This window comes from Amblyraja radiata, chromosome 2 (assembly GCF_010909765.2).
Source record: "Amblyraja radiata isolate CabotCenter1 chromosome 2, sAmbRad1.1.pri, whole genome shotgun sequence".
NCBI lineage: Eukaryota > Metazoa > Chordata > Chondrichthyes > Rajiformes > Rajidae > Amblyraja > Amblyraja radiata.
Window position 1 is genome coordinate 130273588 of NC_045957.1, and position 18501 is coordinate 130292088.

Consider the following 18501-nt stretch of genomic DNA (forward strand, 5'->3'; position numbering starts at 1 on the left):
TGGAACCGGCCCCACGAGGCCATTAGGTCGTGCTTGCCGCATGCAGTCGCATGCTCGTGGGACAGGCCCTTTACAGTCTAGCTCTGTCAATGGTTGTGACAACCTTGGAGAAGTTGGCAGACTAGTTCCTGGTGTAAATACTTTGTTTCTTTTCATTTTGTTCATTTTTCATTGATCCAGGGCTAACAGTGGTCATCCATGCTGGGGAACAATTCCAGAAACATTGAGTTCACTTGTTAACAATAATTTTAATGACGGTTGCCTCGTCAAATGAACCAGGAAGGTCCTAAACTTTTCCAATTAGTGTCCTTAATTTATTAACTGCCAAAGTATTTTTGCAATCGCATCTAATGATGTTTTGTTTCCTTATTGTATCTCTGAACTTCATATGGCTCAATACGATGCCTTGCATTCACACATGGACCTGTTAGGTTGATCCCGTACAGATGTTGTCCATTTGGCATGCTTTAATAAAGAATTACTAGCAAATGTGATCGAGTCCAATTGGATGTTGTATAGTTGCAAACAATGCTCTGCATTTGTAAAGAAAATGGATTATTTAAAAAACAACTGTACTTTTAAAGATGGTCCACTTTAAGAAGCCGTCTTCTTTTCATTCTTGGGAGATCCCTTGAGGTTGAGGATGACTTACTTTATTCTGGTTCAGTGTGTTCCTGGTAATCTCTTGCTGAGATGAAGCTCGGAAGAGTGACTGTTTCAGGACTGCAATATGGGTATGTCAACAATGTGGGCTGGTTAGGCAGTCCCACTGTGTGTAATGAGGGCTTCACTACTGGGAGTATTAGCCTTATGGAGGATGCTGATGTGGTTCACTTATTCTGCCTGTGGATTTGGAGGATTTTGCAGTCAGCATTAGTAATAACACGCTGTGTCTTGAGCTACCTGTGGTAAAAACCCACGTCAAGAGAAATGGAGGGAGCAGCAACAAGCATTTTCAAAGGCCTTTGTTGATCTCAATGCCTAGGATTTATTATATGAGAGTGATAGCAGAGCATTCTCTTCAAATGTGGACGTTCACAGAAATCAACCTCCTCTTTCTAAGCAATCATGCTGTCAAGAGGTTGTAAAGTATGTCACGTAGCATTTATTTCCAAAGGGCAAGAATACAAAAACAGGGATGAAATGCTGAGGCTCTATTAGGAGCTGGTCAAGTCGCATTTGGAGTATTGTGAGCAATTTTGGGCACCCTATCTGAGGAAGAATGGGCTAGCCCTGGAGAGGGTCCAGAGGAGGTTTACAAGAATGATCCCAGGAATGAGTAGGTTAACATATGATAAGCATTTGATGGCACTGGGCCTGTACTCCCCGGAGTTTAGCAGAATGAGGGGGAACGTCCTTCAGGAAGGAGATGAGGAATTTCTTTTGTCAGTGGGTGGTGAATCTGTGGAATTGTTTGCCTCAGAAGGCTGTGGATGCCAAGTCAATGGATATTTTAAAGGCAGAGATGGATAGATTCTCGATTAGTACAGGTGTCGGGGGTTATGGGGAGAAGGCAGGAGGGAGAGATAGATCCGCCATGATTGAATGCCGGAGTAGACTTGATGGGCTGAATGGCCTGATTCTACTCCTATCACATGACTTTATGAAAAACAGGTCTTGCAGCTATCATGTTTATGTTAACCATCAAGCACCCATCTATAGTAATCCCACTCACCAGCAGTTGTCCCCCCATCCCCTCTCCTCCCTTAACACCCCCCCCCCCCCCCCCCCACTTCCTTCCACCTTCGGGCTTAGAACATAGACATAGACATAGAAAATAGGTGCAGGAGTAGGCCATTCGGCCCTTCGAGCCTGCACCGCCATTCAATATGATCATGGCTGATCATCGAACTCAGTATCCTGTACCTGCCTTCTCTCCATACCCCCTGATCCCTTTAGCCACAAGGGCCACATCTAACTCCCTCTTAAATATAGCCAATGAACTGGCCTCAACTACCTTCTGTGGCAGAGAGTTCCAGAGATTCACCACTCTGTGTGAAAAATGTTTTTCTCATCTCGGTCCTAAAGGATTTCCCCTCTATCCTCAAACTGTGACCCCTTGTCCTGGACTTCCCCAACATCGGGAATAATCTTCCTGCATCTAGCCTGTCCAACCCCTTAAGAATTTTGTAAGTTTCCCCCCTCAATTTCCTAAATTCTAGCGAGTACAAGCCGAGTCTATCCAGCCTTTCTTCATATGAAAGTCCTGACATCCCAGGATCCAGTCTGGTGAACCTTCTCTGTACTCCCTGTATGGCAAGAGTGTCTTTCCTCAGATTAGGAGATTCCAGTGTGTTGAAGATGCTGCAGTCAGTCCTTTTTCCCCCCAGTAATCTGATATCAGCATGCTATTTTTCTGACTATTTTATGCTTCGTGAAGTTATATTACACACAGCTCCACCTCCAGTTTTTGCATCTTTAGCTCACTCTGGTAATCTTTACATTTTTTATGGTATCCTGCTGCGAGTGATTTTGTGTTTCTCTGCCACAGGGCATTGTTAGCACAACGTAAGTTTACCAAACACAAGAACATTCCTGTAGTCATCGGTGGGTCAAAAGTTCATTTTAATTGAAACCAGACTCTGCAGAAAAGACCAAACCTGCACTCCATGTGAAACTAAAATGTCTGATGCCTTGAAAACATGGATCGCCTCTAATATAAGCAAAAGCATAAGAAGAGATCCCTGAAGGATAAAGCTTAACTGATTCTGATAACACGGTGTGTTTTTAACCATTTAAGTCATAGCTTTTGTTTTAATTAAATGAACATCCTATCTCTATATTTTGCCGTGCCGTACATGAACTCGCCTGTCAGGCTTTAGTGTGCTTGTTGCAGTCTGGTTAAATGGGCCCGTGTTAGACGGAGTGTGATTAGCCACATATTTATGTGCAGTCAAAAAGGACATGGAGGTCCCCTTCAGGTGAGCTTTGCACATGAGCCATTTTATCAAAGTGAAAGATGGGATTTATCAGTTAAGATTATCTCTGCAAAATGATTTAATTAAAAAGAGCTTACAGTGTTTATTTATATCTGCGTTAATAAGCATTCGACTAAATTGGACTCCTTAAGATTTCTGTGAAGCAAGTACTTATTTATTCATCCCTTTTCACTCCCTGAAGATAATCCAAAGTGCTTCACCTACCAATGTAGTACATTGAACTTTGATCATTGTTGTATTTAAGCAAATATAACTGCAACACATGTTCATGCCGTGCATTTTAACAGAATGCTTTCAGACAAAATTTGTTACAAACCCTCAAGACATTATTCGGATATTTAATCATAGCTTGTTGGAGGAATGTTTAAGAGAGACAGCGAGACAGAGCAGTTTAGCAAAGGAATTCCAGAGCTTTGTGTACGGATGGCTGAGGACATCATGACCGATGATAGAGTGGTTTCATTTAATTTAATTTGCGGATGCTCTGGAGCACTTAATTAAGGAAGCTCAAATATCTTGGTGCTTTATTCAGCTGAAGAAGATTTTAGAGGTGGGGAGGAGCGTGGCCATGGTTCATTTAAAAATGCAAATTTGAAAACTGAAGCCTTACATGACCCATAGCCTATGTCAGTCGGTGAGCATGAGAGATATAGACAATAGACAATAGGTGCAGGAGTAGGCCATTTAGCCCTTCGATCCAACACCGCCATTCAATGTGATCATGGCTGAACATCCCCAATCAGTACTCCGTTCCTGCCTTCTACCCATATCCCCTGACTCCGCTATTTTTAAGAGCCTTATCTAGCTCTCTCTTGAAAGTATCCAGAGAACTTGCCTCCACCGCTCTCTGAGGCAGAGAATTCCATAGACTCGCCACTCTCTGTGAGAAAAAGTGTTTCCTCATCTCCGTTCTAAATGACTTTCTCCTTATTCTTAAACTGTGGCCCCTGGTTCTGGACTCCCCCAATATTGGGAACATGTTTCCTGCCTCTAGCGTGTCCAAGCTCTTAACAATCTTATATGTTTCAATAAAAATCCCTCTCATCCTTCTAAACTCCAGAGTGTACAACCCCAGCTGCTCCATTCTCTCAGCATATGACAGTCCCGCCATCTCGGGAATTAACCTTGTAAACCTACGCTGCACTCCCTCAATAGCAAGAATGTCCTTCATCAAATCAAAGGGACCAAAACGGAGGGAAGATGTATCTGGACAACCGATGTTTAGATAATCTCATTTTATTAGAAGATACAATGACGGAGGTGACAAGAAATGTGTTGCAGTGGTCAAGTTGAAAGATAACAAGGGGGAGAGGGTTTTAACAACATTTGAGAGGTCAGATTCAAGCATTTTGAGGTGGTTCAAAAGGATGGTATTAGTGATGAGATGGGATGTGATCTGAAGAAGGGTCTTGACCTGAAAAGTCACCTGTTCATGCTCTCCAGAGATTCTGCCTGACCCGCTGAGTTAATCCAGCACTTTGGCTCCTTATGTGACCTGAAGTTCAAACCTGACAACAAATCTGTGAAACATGGAATCCATTTGAGAAAATAAGGCAGAAAGCTGAAGATTTTGGCAGTGACTAAATAAGATGGCATTGGACTTCCCAACATGTAACTGGAGAAAGTCTCTGATCTGCCAGCATGGATGTCAGCAAAGCCGTTTGACAATTTGTGGAGTTCGCAGTGGTTGAGAGAGGAGATGGTGAGCTAGAGTAGGGTGCCATAGGTATATGTGTGGTAGTTGAGGGTTTGAATTGTATCAACTTCAATAAACCTGAAGTGACATGGATAACCCCAAGAGTTGCGAGGGAAAGGTTTGCACCAGAGCAAGTGGTGTAAGAGGGAGAAGAAAAGCTATTTCACATGGATTCCCTGGCTTCAGACAACCCTCCAGCTTCAACAGGTTTTCAGGCTTCAGTTGATTCTCAAATTGGATAAGAATGGAACCAGCCTGGCTGCTCAGCAGTGGAGAGGTTTTGGAAGAATATGGCATGGTCAATTATGTCCAAAGTTGTGGACTGAATGAGCAGGAGAATGAGGGACATTGTATCTTAGTTACTGCCATGAAGTATGTATTATTGCTAGGTTAGAAATGTAATTGAAGAGCTTCAAACGGAACCTTGAAAACATGGATCGCCTCTAATATAAGCAAAAGCATAAGATGAGATCCTTGAAGGATAAAGGTAAACTGATTCTGATAACACGGTGTGGTTTTAACCATTTAGGAAAGGTGGATATGCATTGTGAATACATCAGTGTGTTCAAGAACGGGAATGTAAATGGATATTGGATATTGGCCAGTGTTTCTCTTTCCTCTATGGCAGTCAATAGTTTGTGGTTTGAGGCAGACATTGAAGACTGCAAGTTTAAAAAGAGGAGGGATGCACTGAAGAGGTGAGAACTATTAACATGAGCAACACAGGACCCAGGAGAACTTGCTGGTTGGTTAGAAGGGTAATGAGTACAAACTGAAGGTAGACACGAAAGGCTGGAGTAACTCAGTGGGACAGGCAGCATCTCTGGAGAGAAAGAATGGGTGACGTTTTGGGTCGATACCCTTCTTCAGACTGGTTAGGGATAAGGGAAACGAGAGATATAGATGGTGATGTGGAGAGATAAAGAACAATGAATGAAAGATATGCAAAAAAAGTTACGATGATAAAGGAAACAGGCCATTGTTAGCTGTTTGTTGGGTGAAAATGAGAAACGAGTGTGACTTGGGTGGGGGAGGGATAGAGAGGGAGGGAATGACGGGGCTGGCTGAAGTGAGAGAAATGAGGATTCATACCACTGGGCTGTAAGCTGCCCAAGCGAAATATGAGATGCTGTTCCTCCAATTTGCTGTTCCTCACTCTGACAATGGAGGAGACCGAGAACACAAAGGTCTGTGTAGGAATGGGAAGGAGAATTAAAGTGTCCAGCAACCATGAGATCAGGTTGGTTCACACGGGCTGAACGAAGGTGTTCCGCGAAACGATCGCCCAGTCTGCGTTTGGTCTCGTCGATGTATAAGAGTCCACATCTTGAACAATGGATACAGCAGATGAGGTTGAAGGAGGTGCAAGTGAACTTCTGTCTAATCTGAAAGGACTATCGGGGTACCTGGACAGAGTGGAGGGAGGAGGTATAGGTAATGAGTACAAACCCGCTGGAGCATGCAAAGTGTTCCTTGTACAAGCTGGACTCAAAGACGAAGTGAGACGAGATTGGAAAAATATATCTGAGCAGTGGAATCTTCAAGAAACTTTGGCCTAGTTATTGTGAGAAAGAGAGCAGCCAGTTGAATAATCATACGCCCACCCACCCCCTACTTTTGGTCTGAAGAAGGGTCCCAACCCGAAACATAAACTATCCTTTTTCTCCAGAAATGCTGCCTGACCCGCTGTGTTACTCCAGCACTTTGTGTCTATCATTTGAATCATCTCAATGTTGGAGACCAAAGGTTCATGAGGTCCTTGCATGTGTTGGAGAGTAGATGGTGCAAGTTAAATGGAGCCACTTAAAATCGATAGAAAAGCCGGTGTTATCTTTGTGTTTCAGGTGAGCAGTGTACTGTGTGATCTGGCTGCGTCTAGCTAAATCAATAATTCATCACGTCTACTCCAAATCTGTAATCTTTGAACTTGTAGAGGTGCTGTTGAGAACCTCGTAGGAGAATATGCATCCAATTTGCACTGAGGATAATTTTGATCATAGAATGTGGAGGTTTCAATGAAGGAGGAGACTATCATGTACATGGGACTATCATGTCCATTGTCTATGGGACAATGAGGGAGGAGACTATCATGTCCAATATTGGTTGTCCTAGAAACATAGAAACATAGAAACATAGAAACATAGAAATTAGGTGCAGGAGTAGGCCATTCGGCCCTTCGAGCCTGCACCGCCATTCAATATGATCATGGCTGATCATCCAACTCAGTATCCCGTACCTGCCTTCTCTCCATACCCTCTGATCCCCTTAGCCACAAGGGCCACATCTAACTCCCTCTTAAATATAGCCAATGAACTGGCCTCGACTACCCTCTGTGGCAGGGAGTTCCAGAGATTCACCACTCTCTGTGTGAAAAAAGTTCTTCTCATCTCGGTTTTAAAGGATTTCCCCCTTATCCTTAAGCTGTGACCCCTTGTCCTGGACTTCCCCAACATCGGGAGCAATCTTCCTGCATCTAGCCTGTCCAACCCCTTAAGAATTTTGTAAGTTTCTATAAGATCCCCTCTCAATCTCCTAAATTCTAGAGAGTATAAACCAAGTCTATCCAGTCTTTCTTCATAAGACAGTCCTGACATCCCAGGAATCAGTCTGGTGAACCTTCTCTGCACTCCCTCTATGGCAATAATGTCCTTCCTCAGATTTGGAGACCAAAACTGTACGCAATACTCCAGGTGTGGTCTCACCAAGACCCTGTACAACTGCAGTAGAACCTCCCTGCTCCTATACTCAAATCCTTTTGCTATGAAAGCTAACATACCATTCGCTTTCATCACTGCCTGCTGCACCTGCATGCCCACTTTCAATGACTGGTGTACCATGACACCCAGGTCTCGCTGCATCTCCCCTTTTCCTAGTCGGCCACCATTTAGATAATAGTCTGCTTTCCTGTTTTTGCCACCAAAATGGATAACCTCACATTTATCCACATTATACTGCATCTGCCAAACATTTGCCCACTCACCCAGCCTATCCAAGTCACCTTGCAGTCTCCTAGCATCCTCCTCACAGCTAACACTGCCCCCCAGCTTAGTGTCATCCGCAAACTTGGAGATATTGCCTTCAATTCCCTCATCCAGATCATTAATATACATTGTAAATAGCTGGGGTCCCAGCACTGAGCCTTGCGGTACCCCACTAGTCACTGCCTGCCATTGTGAAAAGGACCCGTTTACTCCTACTCTTTGCTTCCTGTTTGCCAGCCAGTTCTCTATCCACATCAATACTGAACCCCCAATGCCGTGTGCTTTAAGTTTGTAAACTAATCTCTTATGTGGGACCTTGTCGAAAGCCTTCTGGAAGTCCAGATACACCACATCCACTGGTTCTCCCCTATCCACGCTACTAGTTACATCCTCGAAAAATTCTATAAGATTCGTCAGACATGATTTACCTTTTGTAAATCCTAGCCCTACCTTCACCCATAGCACTGCAAATATACATTCATGATATCTCAAGAGATGGGGTGAGAGATTGCAACCTTCATGTGGTCCGCCCTTTTTCAACGAATGCAATCAACCTGGCGTGCACAATCAAATAAGATCAAATAGAACAAGTTGGCCTACAACTTTAGGCTGTGCACGCCATACGCAAGAAGAAGAAGATATCTCAAGAGATGGATAGAGATCCAGTAGGTAAGATCCAGTTCTATGTTATTTGTAAACGTTTTTCTTCAAAGAAATGCAGAGTTATATGTTGGAAGCCAAAATTGCAGTGATCCAGTAGGTGGAGCACCACTCCATATTTAACTGGTTCACATTGTCCAGCCATGCTGTATTTGAAATGGGATCTCGATGTTCAAGTTTGGTGCGAAAAATGGAAGTCTTGGATTACCTGAAGACTCAGTTGCTGTTTACAGAACATGAATAGTGAATTGCATAAATATATTATCTTTCAATACTTGTTTAATCTACACGGTAATGTAGAATGGCTATTGGGAAAGTATAATCAGTGTTCCCGGTATTAAGGAATCATTCATTCTTCAGTCAGCTGAATGTGAACTATATGATAGAATGGAAGCAGGCCCTTGAGGACAACTTGTCAGGGGATATGGGAAGAAGGCAGGAACGGGGTACTGATTGTGGATGATCAGCCATGATCACAGTGAAGGGTGGTGCTGGCTCGTAGGGCTGAATGGCCTACTCCTGCACCTATTGTCTATTGGCTATTGTCCATTGACCAAGGTGCACATCTAAGCTAGTCCCATTTGCCAGCATTTAGACCATATCCCTCTAAATCATCTCTAACCATGATATTGCAGAGACACTCCTATATTTTGGGAATTCTGGAGTCTTAACAATTTGTTGATGATTTGAAAAAGTAATTACTTCATAATTTTCTTCTTATTCTTCTTCTTGCGTATGGCGTGATCAGCCTAAAGTTGTAGGTCAATTTGTTCCATTTGATCTAATTGTTTGTGCACGTCGGGTTGAGCAAGGTGACGTGCCTCAATGACTATCGACCTGTGGCACTAACGTCTGTGGTGATGAAGTGCTTTGAGAGGTTGATCATGGAGCATATTAACTGCTACCTCGACAAAAACCTGGACCCACTGCAGTTCGCTTACCGCCACAACAGATCAACGGTGGATGTGATCTCACTGGCTCTCCACTCCGCTCTGGGCCACTTGGACAACAAAAACTCATATGTCAGGCTGTTATTCATTGACTACAGCTCGGCATTTAATACCATCATCCCCTCCAAGCTGGTTACCAAGCTCTCAGATCTGGGTCTCTGCGCATCCCTCTGCAATTGGATCCTCGACTTCCTCATCCAGACCACAGTCTGTCCGTATTGGTGGAAATGTGTCATCCTCGATAACATTCAGCATGGGAGCACCTCAAGGCTGCGTGCTCAGCCCCCTGCTGTACTCACTCTATACTCATGGCTGTGTAGCTGGACACAGTGCAAACTCCATCATCAAGTTCGCCGACGACACCACTGTTGTGGGACGTATCACTGATGGTGACGAGTCAGAGTATAGAAGAGAGATCGACTGATTGACCAAATTATGCCAGCACAACGACCTGGCTCTCAACACCAGCAAAACCAAGGAACTGATTGTAGACTTCGGAAGGGGTAGGATGGGGACCCACAGTCCCATTTATATCAACGGGTCGATGGTGGAAAGGGTCAAGAACTTCAAATTCCTGGGCGTGTATATTTCCAAAGATCTTTCCTAGTCCCAGAACACTGATGCAATTGTAAAGAAAGCACATCAGCGCCTCTACTTCCTGAGAAGATTACGGAGAGTCGGTATATCAAAGAGGACTCTCTCAAACTTCTACGGGTGCACAGTAGAGAGCATGCTGACCGGTTGCATCGTGGCTTGGTACGGCAACCTGAGTATCCAGGAGCATAAAAGGCTGCTAAAATGTGTAAACATTGCCCAGTCCATGATCGGCTCTGACCTCCCCACCATCGAAGGGATCTAGCGCAGTCGCTGCCTCAAAAAGGCTGCCAGCATCATCAAGGACCCACACCATCCTGGCCACACACTCATCTCTCCGCTGCCATCAGGTAGAAGGTACAGGAGCCTGAAATTTGGTACATCCAGGTTCAGGAACAGCATCTTCCCCACAGACATCAGACTATTAAACACAACTTGAAATAAACTCGGAACTATAACAGCCTATTGCACTTTATCTGTTTATGATGTGTGTGTGTGTATATATATTCTATGGTATATAGACACACTGATCTGTTCTGTATTTATGACTATAATGTCCTGTTGTGCTGCAGCAATGCAAGAATTTAATTGTCCTATCTGGGACACATGTCAATAAACTCTCTTGACTTTACTCTCTTGACTCTTATATTAGTCGAAACAGGGTGGACCACATGAAGGTTGCAATCTCCCACCCCATTACTTCATCTGACTCTATGACTTTCTAACTAGGTTGGGCAGCATCCATGGAAAGCGAAACTGAGTCAATGCTTCAGTGTAAAGATAGTTCTTCACAACTGGGAAAGAAAGAAATCAAGTTTAGTTTTAGGGGATACAAAATATCCGAATGTCCGCAGCTTGCAATTTCAACAGATTAGAAGACAAATTTGAAATTATCAGTTGTAATTACCAAACTGTCATTAGCAGCCTTTGGCTATTTAAATGTTATACCCAGTAAAATGGAGCTTATTCTATTTTAATCAATGCTTACATGTTACAAGCCAGAGTGAAAGAATGATTCTGATACATTTGTTTTCAATTAGCTGAGTAGACAAGAAAATATTTCAACAGCCTGTGTAACCCATCAAGCGAAACCAGGAATTACATTCAATTTGTATTTTGGAAAAAGTTTGAGGTCAATGATGAAGCTGCATCTTAATTGCACAATGTTCGAGGCGAAGGGAGGAACTAAGGGGAAGCTGGTTAAACAAGGATCCAAATGAAATCAAGGAAAAGCTCTAATTCCACATTACCAAAAGTTTAAAAGCAGCAAACCTGTAAAAAATGCAAACTGCTGTAGATAACTTGTCAGGAAGCACCAATGCCAAGTTAACGTTTCATAATATTGTAGGAAGGAACTGCAGATGCTGGTTTAAACGGAAGGTAGACACAAAATGCTGGAGTAACTCTGTGGGACAGGTAGCATCTCTGGATAGGAATGGGTGACGTTTCGGGTCGAGACCCTTCTTTACCCCTTGTCACCCATTCCTTCTATCCAGAGATGCTGCCTGTCCCACAGTTACTCAAACATTTTGTGTCTATCTAACGTTTCATGATGATAGGCTGACATAGAAGCAGGAGTTAAACCTATTTTAAGTTGCAGAGATAGGAGAGGGTTGGAGGGAACAGTAGGAAAGTCTGTGAAAAGTATAGTTCAAGAGGGTGTGAATGACACCAAATATTATTGGTGTTGGTTGAGCCGAGGGTGGTGAAAGCAGCTGTATAATTTGGAGGAGAAGTAAATAGATGGAAGAGGAAGGGTAAGTTATTGAAAACACTGCTGTTGCCGGATATCTGGAACAAAGGAGAATTCTAGAAATACTCATTGGGTCAGGCAGCGTCAGAAAAAAAAATAGTATTATGTTACAGATTGATGATGTTTCATCAGAACAGGTCGGCTCTGGGGATGTTGAGCATCTGAAATTGTTCAGTTTAAGTGTTGCTGCTTGCCTGCTCAAAACATGAAATATTGAACCTATGATTTGATGTTGAGCTTTATTGGAAGCATGTTAGAGGCCAAAGACAGAGAAGTTGGAGTGAGGGTGGGATGGAGAATCAAAATGACAGGCTCGGGATCAGGTTTTCAGACTGAAGTAGGTTCTCTGCAAAGCAGTCACCCAGTCTGCCTTTGGTTTATTCAGTGTGGAGGAGACCACATTGTGAACACTGAATGCCACACACCAGATTGGAAGAAGTACAAGTGAGTTGGTTGGATTGCATTCCTGTCTGCACCAACACCTGCTACCGTTTTCCTCATAGAACACATGCTGGAAACTGCTCTTAAAAAAAGTGGTAATAGGGACTTGAAACATAATTCCATAATAATGGGCAAAATCAGCAAGGATTAATGAACACGTCATTATCTGATTGGGGGTACACAAAAATGCTGGAGAAACTCAGCGGGTGCAGCAGCATCTGTGGAGCAAAGGAAATAGGCAACGTTTCGGGCCGAAACCCTTCTTCAGACTGATTGGGAATGTGAAAGTCACGTCATTATCTGATTGGGAATGTGAAAGCCGGGGGTTGCCAGAGGGTTGGGTGCTGGGGCCCGAATTGCATGCAACTTACATGATAATGATTGCTGAGATGACTAAACTGTGGGAGATGAGGAGGATAGAGTGAGGCTTATTTATCCTTCTTTATATTTTCTTGTGACGTAGAAAGAGGTGTATTTGGCCCTTTGACTCTATGCTCATTCTTTGAGCAATCCCATCAGTAACACACCCCACTTATTTCCCTGTTGTCTATTGCACCATTCTCCACCACTGCGGATAATTTACCAGAGCCAAATAATCCACAGGCCTGATGTCTTTGTGGATGTTTGAGAAAACCAGAGAACCAATCCACCTGGGAAAAATCCATCGGGTCACAGGGAGAACATACAAACACAGACAGCACCGGTGATTGTTATCATAGAACGTAGATCACCACAGCAGAGGACCAGGCATTTTGGCCAACAATGTCCACGCTGAACATGATGCCAAGTTAAACTAATCTCCTTTCCCTGCACATCAATGTACCTATCTAAGTGACTCCTAAATGCCACTATCCTATCGTATCACTTCCCCTGTGGTCCAGGCACTCACCAATCTCTGTTTAAAAAAAAAACATGCCCCACACATTCCGTTTAAAGTTTGCCCCTTTCATCTTAAAGTTATAATTTTGATGAAACGTTTCAAATTACCATCATCTGCAATTTGTTGATTTTCAAATCTGAGTTAATTGTTGCTTTGCTTGCAACAGCTGCCGCATCACATACAGAATGTGGAAGCTGTTACAAACAGCTTACAAACACATTATTACACATCGCCACAGATGAAAGCCCATCTGTATATGCCGATGTTACCGTCTTGTCATCTTGCAGGGCTATTTCAAAGGCCAGTGACATACCAGCCACATTATTCTGAGTTTGGCAAAGGATGGTACATTTCCTTCTTCAAAGGATATTACTGAATCAGTTAGAATTTTACAACAAATCTATGCACATAAGGTAACTTCTCCTTAATATGAGGATTTTGTTCTAAATCTGAATTAGAATTCTCAAATTGTCATTTTGGATCTCTGGATCACAAGTCTGAACAAGGGTCTTGAACCGAAAACGTCCTTCTCTCCATGGTTAGGACAGGTTTGGAGGGATATGGACCAAACGCAGGCAGGTGGGACCAGTGTAGCTGGGATATATGTTGGACGGTTTGGGCAAATTAGGCCAAAGGGCCTGTCTCCACGCTGTATCATTCTATGGGAGATGTTGGAGATGATCCAAGTGATGTGTGCAGGTTGGAAATATCTATATGTGCAAACATCTGAAAACTGGCAGTCACATACATTTTGTAATCCAGAGATAGATACAAATGCTGGAGTATCTCAGTGGGACACAAAGGGTCTCGACCCAAAACATCACCCATTCCTTCTCTCCAGAGATGCTGCCTGTCCTGCTGAGTTACTCCAGCATTTTGTGTCTATCTTTGATATATCCTGCCAGCATTGTCAGATCAAAAGCATGGGTATAATTAGTGTAAACAATTGGGCCTGATGAAAGCTGCAAAAACATATTAAGTGTAAAAATTTATATTTTAAGGCATTTAATTATCAATTATCTACATTGGGCATAACATTCCCAAGAGCATGTTTCAGAGCAGGCAGCCTTCATAGTCTTTGATGTGATTTGTACTGATGTCTTAACATTGCTTTTAATTGCAGAGAAAATACTGTTTGATTTAATTAAAATATAGGTCAAAAGGTTGTAATAGATGTCAAGAAAAATTATTTACTGATGTGTTTGAAATATGGCGCATGATTTTACATTTAATTAAAACCAATACAATTTTAAACACCTTAGGTGCATAGTTCTTTAGCGTGGGGTGGAGCTATTGCCGACTTTGAGAATGGGACACGGGATTGTGAAAACAAGGATATTTATTTGTGTCATTATAATTTGGCAGATTTGTCGGAGTTTCTGGATCCCTTATGCCATTTGTTTTGCTTACAAGGCCCTGTGTGCGAGGAATTTCATTCTCGTTTTTTGTGTTAAAAGAAGAATATATTGGTGTGAGTGGAATTGTATCTGGAAGTTAATGATTACTAAAGAGAGCACAGACTCAATACTGTTTAAGAAGGAACTGCAGTTGCTGGAAAATCGAAGGTACACAAAAATGCTGGAGAAACTCAGCGGGTGCAGCAACATCTATGGAGCGAAGGAAATAGGCAATGTTTCGGGCCGAAACCCTTCTTCAGACTGGAAAAAGGAGGAGGAGGAGGAGCACGAGGGCTGAGGAAGAGATAGGAAGGGGAGGAGACAGCAAGGGCTAATAAAATTGGGAGAATTCAATGTTCATGCCACAGACTCAATACTACAGGCTATTGAAGAAGGGTTTCGGCCCGAAACGTCGCCTATTTCCTTCGCTCCATAGATGCTGCTGCACCCGCTGAGTTTCCCCAGCAATTTTGTGTACCTTCGATATTCCAGCATCTGCAGTTCCCTTTTGAACACTACAGGCTATCTGTCGCCTTTGATTTTACTTATCTGGTAAATGGTGGATTTACCGTCTTCTTTTTTCGTGGTACTCTCTATCGCATATACCTGATTTCTGATGGAGCACTGCGTTTGTATAATCAGAAAAATAGATGTTGATACTTATAATACCTTATTTAGCCAAAATAATGTTACATGGATTTAATCTTGCAATGCTGCAAATCAAATTTTAGATATGTGTAGCTCATTAAATTTACTCAGTGTTCAGATGTATATCTTTAAAGGATAGTGTGCTTTGTGACCATCCTTTCTTTGTCCTTTGCCAATTTAGTCTATATTATTTCCCTTCCTTTTCGTCCAGGTGTACAACTACACGCAGGTGTAAGAACAATCCATTCCATGCCTCTAATCCATTATCAAAGGCTTTTTTAAAATGTCTTTATCCCAACACTGAATAACCTTGGGCATTCCCCGATGCTGCTGTTTCATTGACTGGAAAGTTCAAAAGATATAAATTCCCCTGTGAAAGTTTCCACGAGCTGCACACACCAGCCGTAAAATTCCATCATCAAGTGTTTTTGATATTTTTATTTTCAAGAGGAAATATCACAAAAAGGATCTGAGTGTGATTTCTGGTTCTAAACTCCACAGCAAGATAAACTCACCTCTTTTAAAGGGAAGGAAACATGAGCCAAAAGCACTCAACTTCTTCCCATAACGCTTTCCCCTCATTCCAGAAATCGATCTAGTGAATCTTTGTTGCAGTGTGTTGAAGGCAGGTATATGTTCTGAGGAATTCACTTCCATTCAAGTGCATCAAATTCATGCTGAACTTGCATTGGTGTTCTTTATAATGCCTTTGAAATCTATTCCACTTTCGCCAATGGAAAGTCTTTCAGAAGCAGACCACAAGGCATCAATGTGACTATGCAATGCATTCAGCATTGCAACCAACCAGCAATGAATATTTAGGCACCCAACAAACCCCATTCTGGATATAAAGTTTCATTGAAAACCGCACAATGATACATTTAAATTTACTCCAAATTGCTAATGTCAAGCAGAGATACAATAGCCTTACACCTCGTATTTAACCAGCCACCAGTGTCCCATTCATATATTCAGCATTTTGATTTTAATAGGCTTTTTATAAGACTCACAATAAAGCGAGTCATACAGTACAGAAACAGGCAGTTTGACCAAACATGGCCATGCCAACCTTTTACTTAGCTATGCTAATCCCATTTGCCTGCATTAGCACTGTGTCCTTCTAAGCCATGCCTACGTAGGTGTCTGTCTAAATGTTCTTTAACCATTGTATCTGATTTTATCACCTGTCAGTGCATTCCAGGTGTCAACCACTCTAGGTAAAAAAAAAGATATACCCTCTCAGATCCCCTTTACGAGTCCTACCTCCCACCTCAAACCTTTGTCCTTGTTTTTGTTACCTCTACCACGGAGAAAATACTCTGACTATCTGCCCAATCTATAAATCATAATTATAGATACTTCTATCAGTTCACTCCCCCATCCTCCTTCACTCCAGGAAAATAAACCTAGTTAACCAAACCTCGGCCCATATTTAGTCTTCCAAAACCATGATAAATCTCCTTTGAACTCTCTTGTGTGTAATCACATATTTCCTATAGTTTGGCAACCAGAACTGCACACAATATTCCAAGTGTGGCCCAACCAGTTTTTCTAACATTGCACCATAAAGTCATAACTTTTATATTCCGTACCAGAATCTATGAAATTAAGCTTGCCATATGCTGCTTTCATCAGCCTATTGTCCTGTGTTGGCACTTGCAGGGAACAATGGACTTAGACTTTTGGGTCTCTCTGTTCATCAAAATTCCTCAGTGCCCTATCATTTACTGTATGCGTACTACCTCTATTTAACTTGGCAAAATGCATTGTCTCATCCTTAGAGGATTTAAATTCCATCTGCTTATGCTCTGCCCAACTTTCCTTCTGATCCATATCCTGATGTAGCTTTACCTAACCCAACCCATTTTTGTGTCATCTTCAAACTTGCCTGTCGTACCTCCTACATTCAAATCCGGTACTAATTCCAACACTGTACTTTAGTGCCAGTCGTGCTGGGTAGGATCGGTCAGTACATGAACCTTGCTTGTGCTCACTGCTCTTGGCACCCTATCCAACTGGTCTCCTCCTAGATGGGGAAGGCTTTTTGGGCCTGTCCACTTAGGCAACTTTTTAGGCGACTGCAGGAGACTATGCAGTCGCCACATGTTCGTGGGTGGTTGTGAGGAGTTCCCGCATTCTGGGAACTAGTTGTGGCCTCATTATGTTGTCTCCACTCCTTCTCCCTCTCCCCCCCCCCCCCACCCCCCCTTTTAAAGGACTTACCATACACTGTGCTTTAGCCATCTTAATTACAGCGCCAAACTTCCTGTTCATCGCGGTGTGTGTCTGTATCACCTTGGCTTTGCACCGTGTGAATTTCACTCAGACAGCGCTTCCCCCGCTTGCCCTGTCCCCCGCCTGCATAACGGGCTGGTGAAGGAAGCGATGTGTGTGTGTGTGTGTGTGTGTGTGTGTGTGTGTGTGTGTGTGTGTGTGTGTGTGTGTGTGTGTGTGTGTGTGTGTGTGTGTGTGTGTGTGTGTGTGTGTGTGTGTGTGTGTGTGTGTGTGTGTGTTCCACTCTGACAGTCGCCGTTCCAGTTGCTGGTTTTTCAGGCGACTGCCGGCAACTTAACAGTCGCTGGCAGTCGCCTGAAAAATCACCTAAGTGGGACAGCCCATTAGACTTTAAACTCTAGACTTTAGAGATACAGTGTGGGAACAGGCCATTCGGCTCACCGAGCCTGCAGACCAACAATCACCCTGTACACTAGCATTATCCTACACACGAGGGATAATTTACAATGTTACTGAAGCCAATTAACCTACAAACCTGTACGTCTTTGGAGTGTGGGAGGAAACTGGAGCACCCGGAGAAAACCCACACCATTACAAGGAGAACATACAAACTCCATACAGCCAAACAGCACCATAGTCAGGATCGAACCCGGGTCTCTGGCAATGCGAGGCAGTCGCTGCACCACTGTGCCTCCCCTAATGCATGAGGGGATTTTTCAGAGCAAGGTAGTCGGTCCTGAATAAGGCTGAGGCAGTCCTACCTTGAGAATAATCTGACAGCATTTGCCACTTCACCAATGTCAAAGTGTTTTTGTCTGTAGAGATATTCAAAAACATTCAGATGGATCCAAATTATTTAAAGTGAAAAATAAACGCAATCAACAACAGACCATGCAAAAGGAATGCAAAACATTACAATGAAGTATGGGAAAACCATATCTTTCTCCACAATTATTTTTCCATGGGCATAGTAGTGCAGTAAATAGAGCCACTGCCTCTCAGTGCCAGAGACTTGGATTCAATCCTGACCTTGGGTGCTGTCTGTGTGGAGTCTGCAGGTTCTCTCAGTGATTTCAGGGATTTGCTCTGATGCTCTAGATTTCTCCCACATTCCAAAGGTGTGCTCATTGGTATATTAATTGGCCACTGCAAATTGCCCACAGTGAGTAGTAAAATCTTTCGAGGTGGGAGAAATTAATTAATCTCTGAATGAAATCAACAAGTAACCTTCACAGCCCTTCAGCATAGATAATTCCAAAGGTTCACCACCTATGAGTGAGCTATGTTTAAATATTTAAATCGTAACAAAATGGAATTTGAGGATAGT

The 18501-nt window shown here is 42.9% G+C and overlaps 1 protein-coding gene across 9 annotated transcripts in view; it reads left to right on the top strand.

Moving 5' to 3' along the window:
- kiaa1217 (KIAA1217 ortholog) overlaps window positions 1–18501 on the top strand; it is a 604059-nt gene that overhangs the window by 257449 nt on the left and 328109 nt on the right. Inside the window, exon 1 of one of the 9 annotated variants that reach the window (XM_033015683.1) lies at window positions 2640–2719. The exons of the other annotated variants lie outside the window; for them this stretch is intronic. The gene's annotated coding sequence lies outside the window, so the exon portion shown is untranslated. Of the gene's footprint in view, window positions 1–2639; window positions 2720–18501 lie in introns of those variants that run through there. 9 annotated transcript variants of the gene reach the window in all.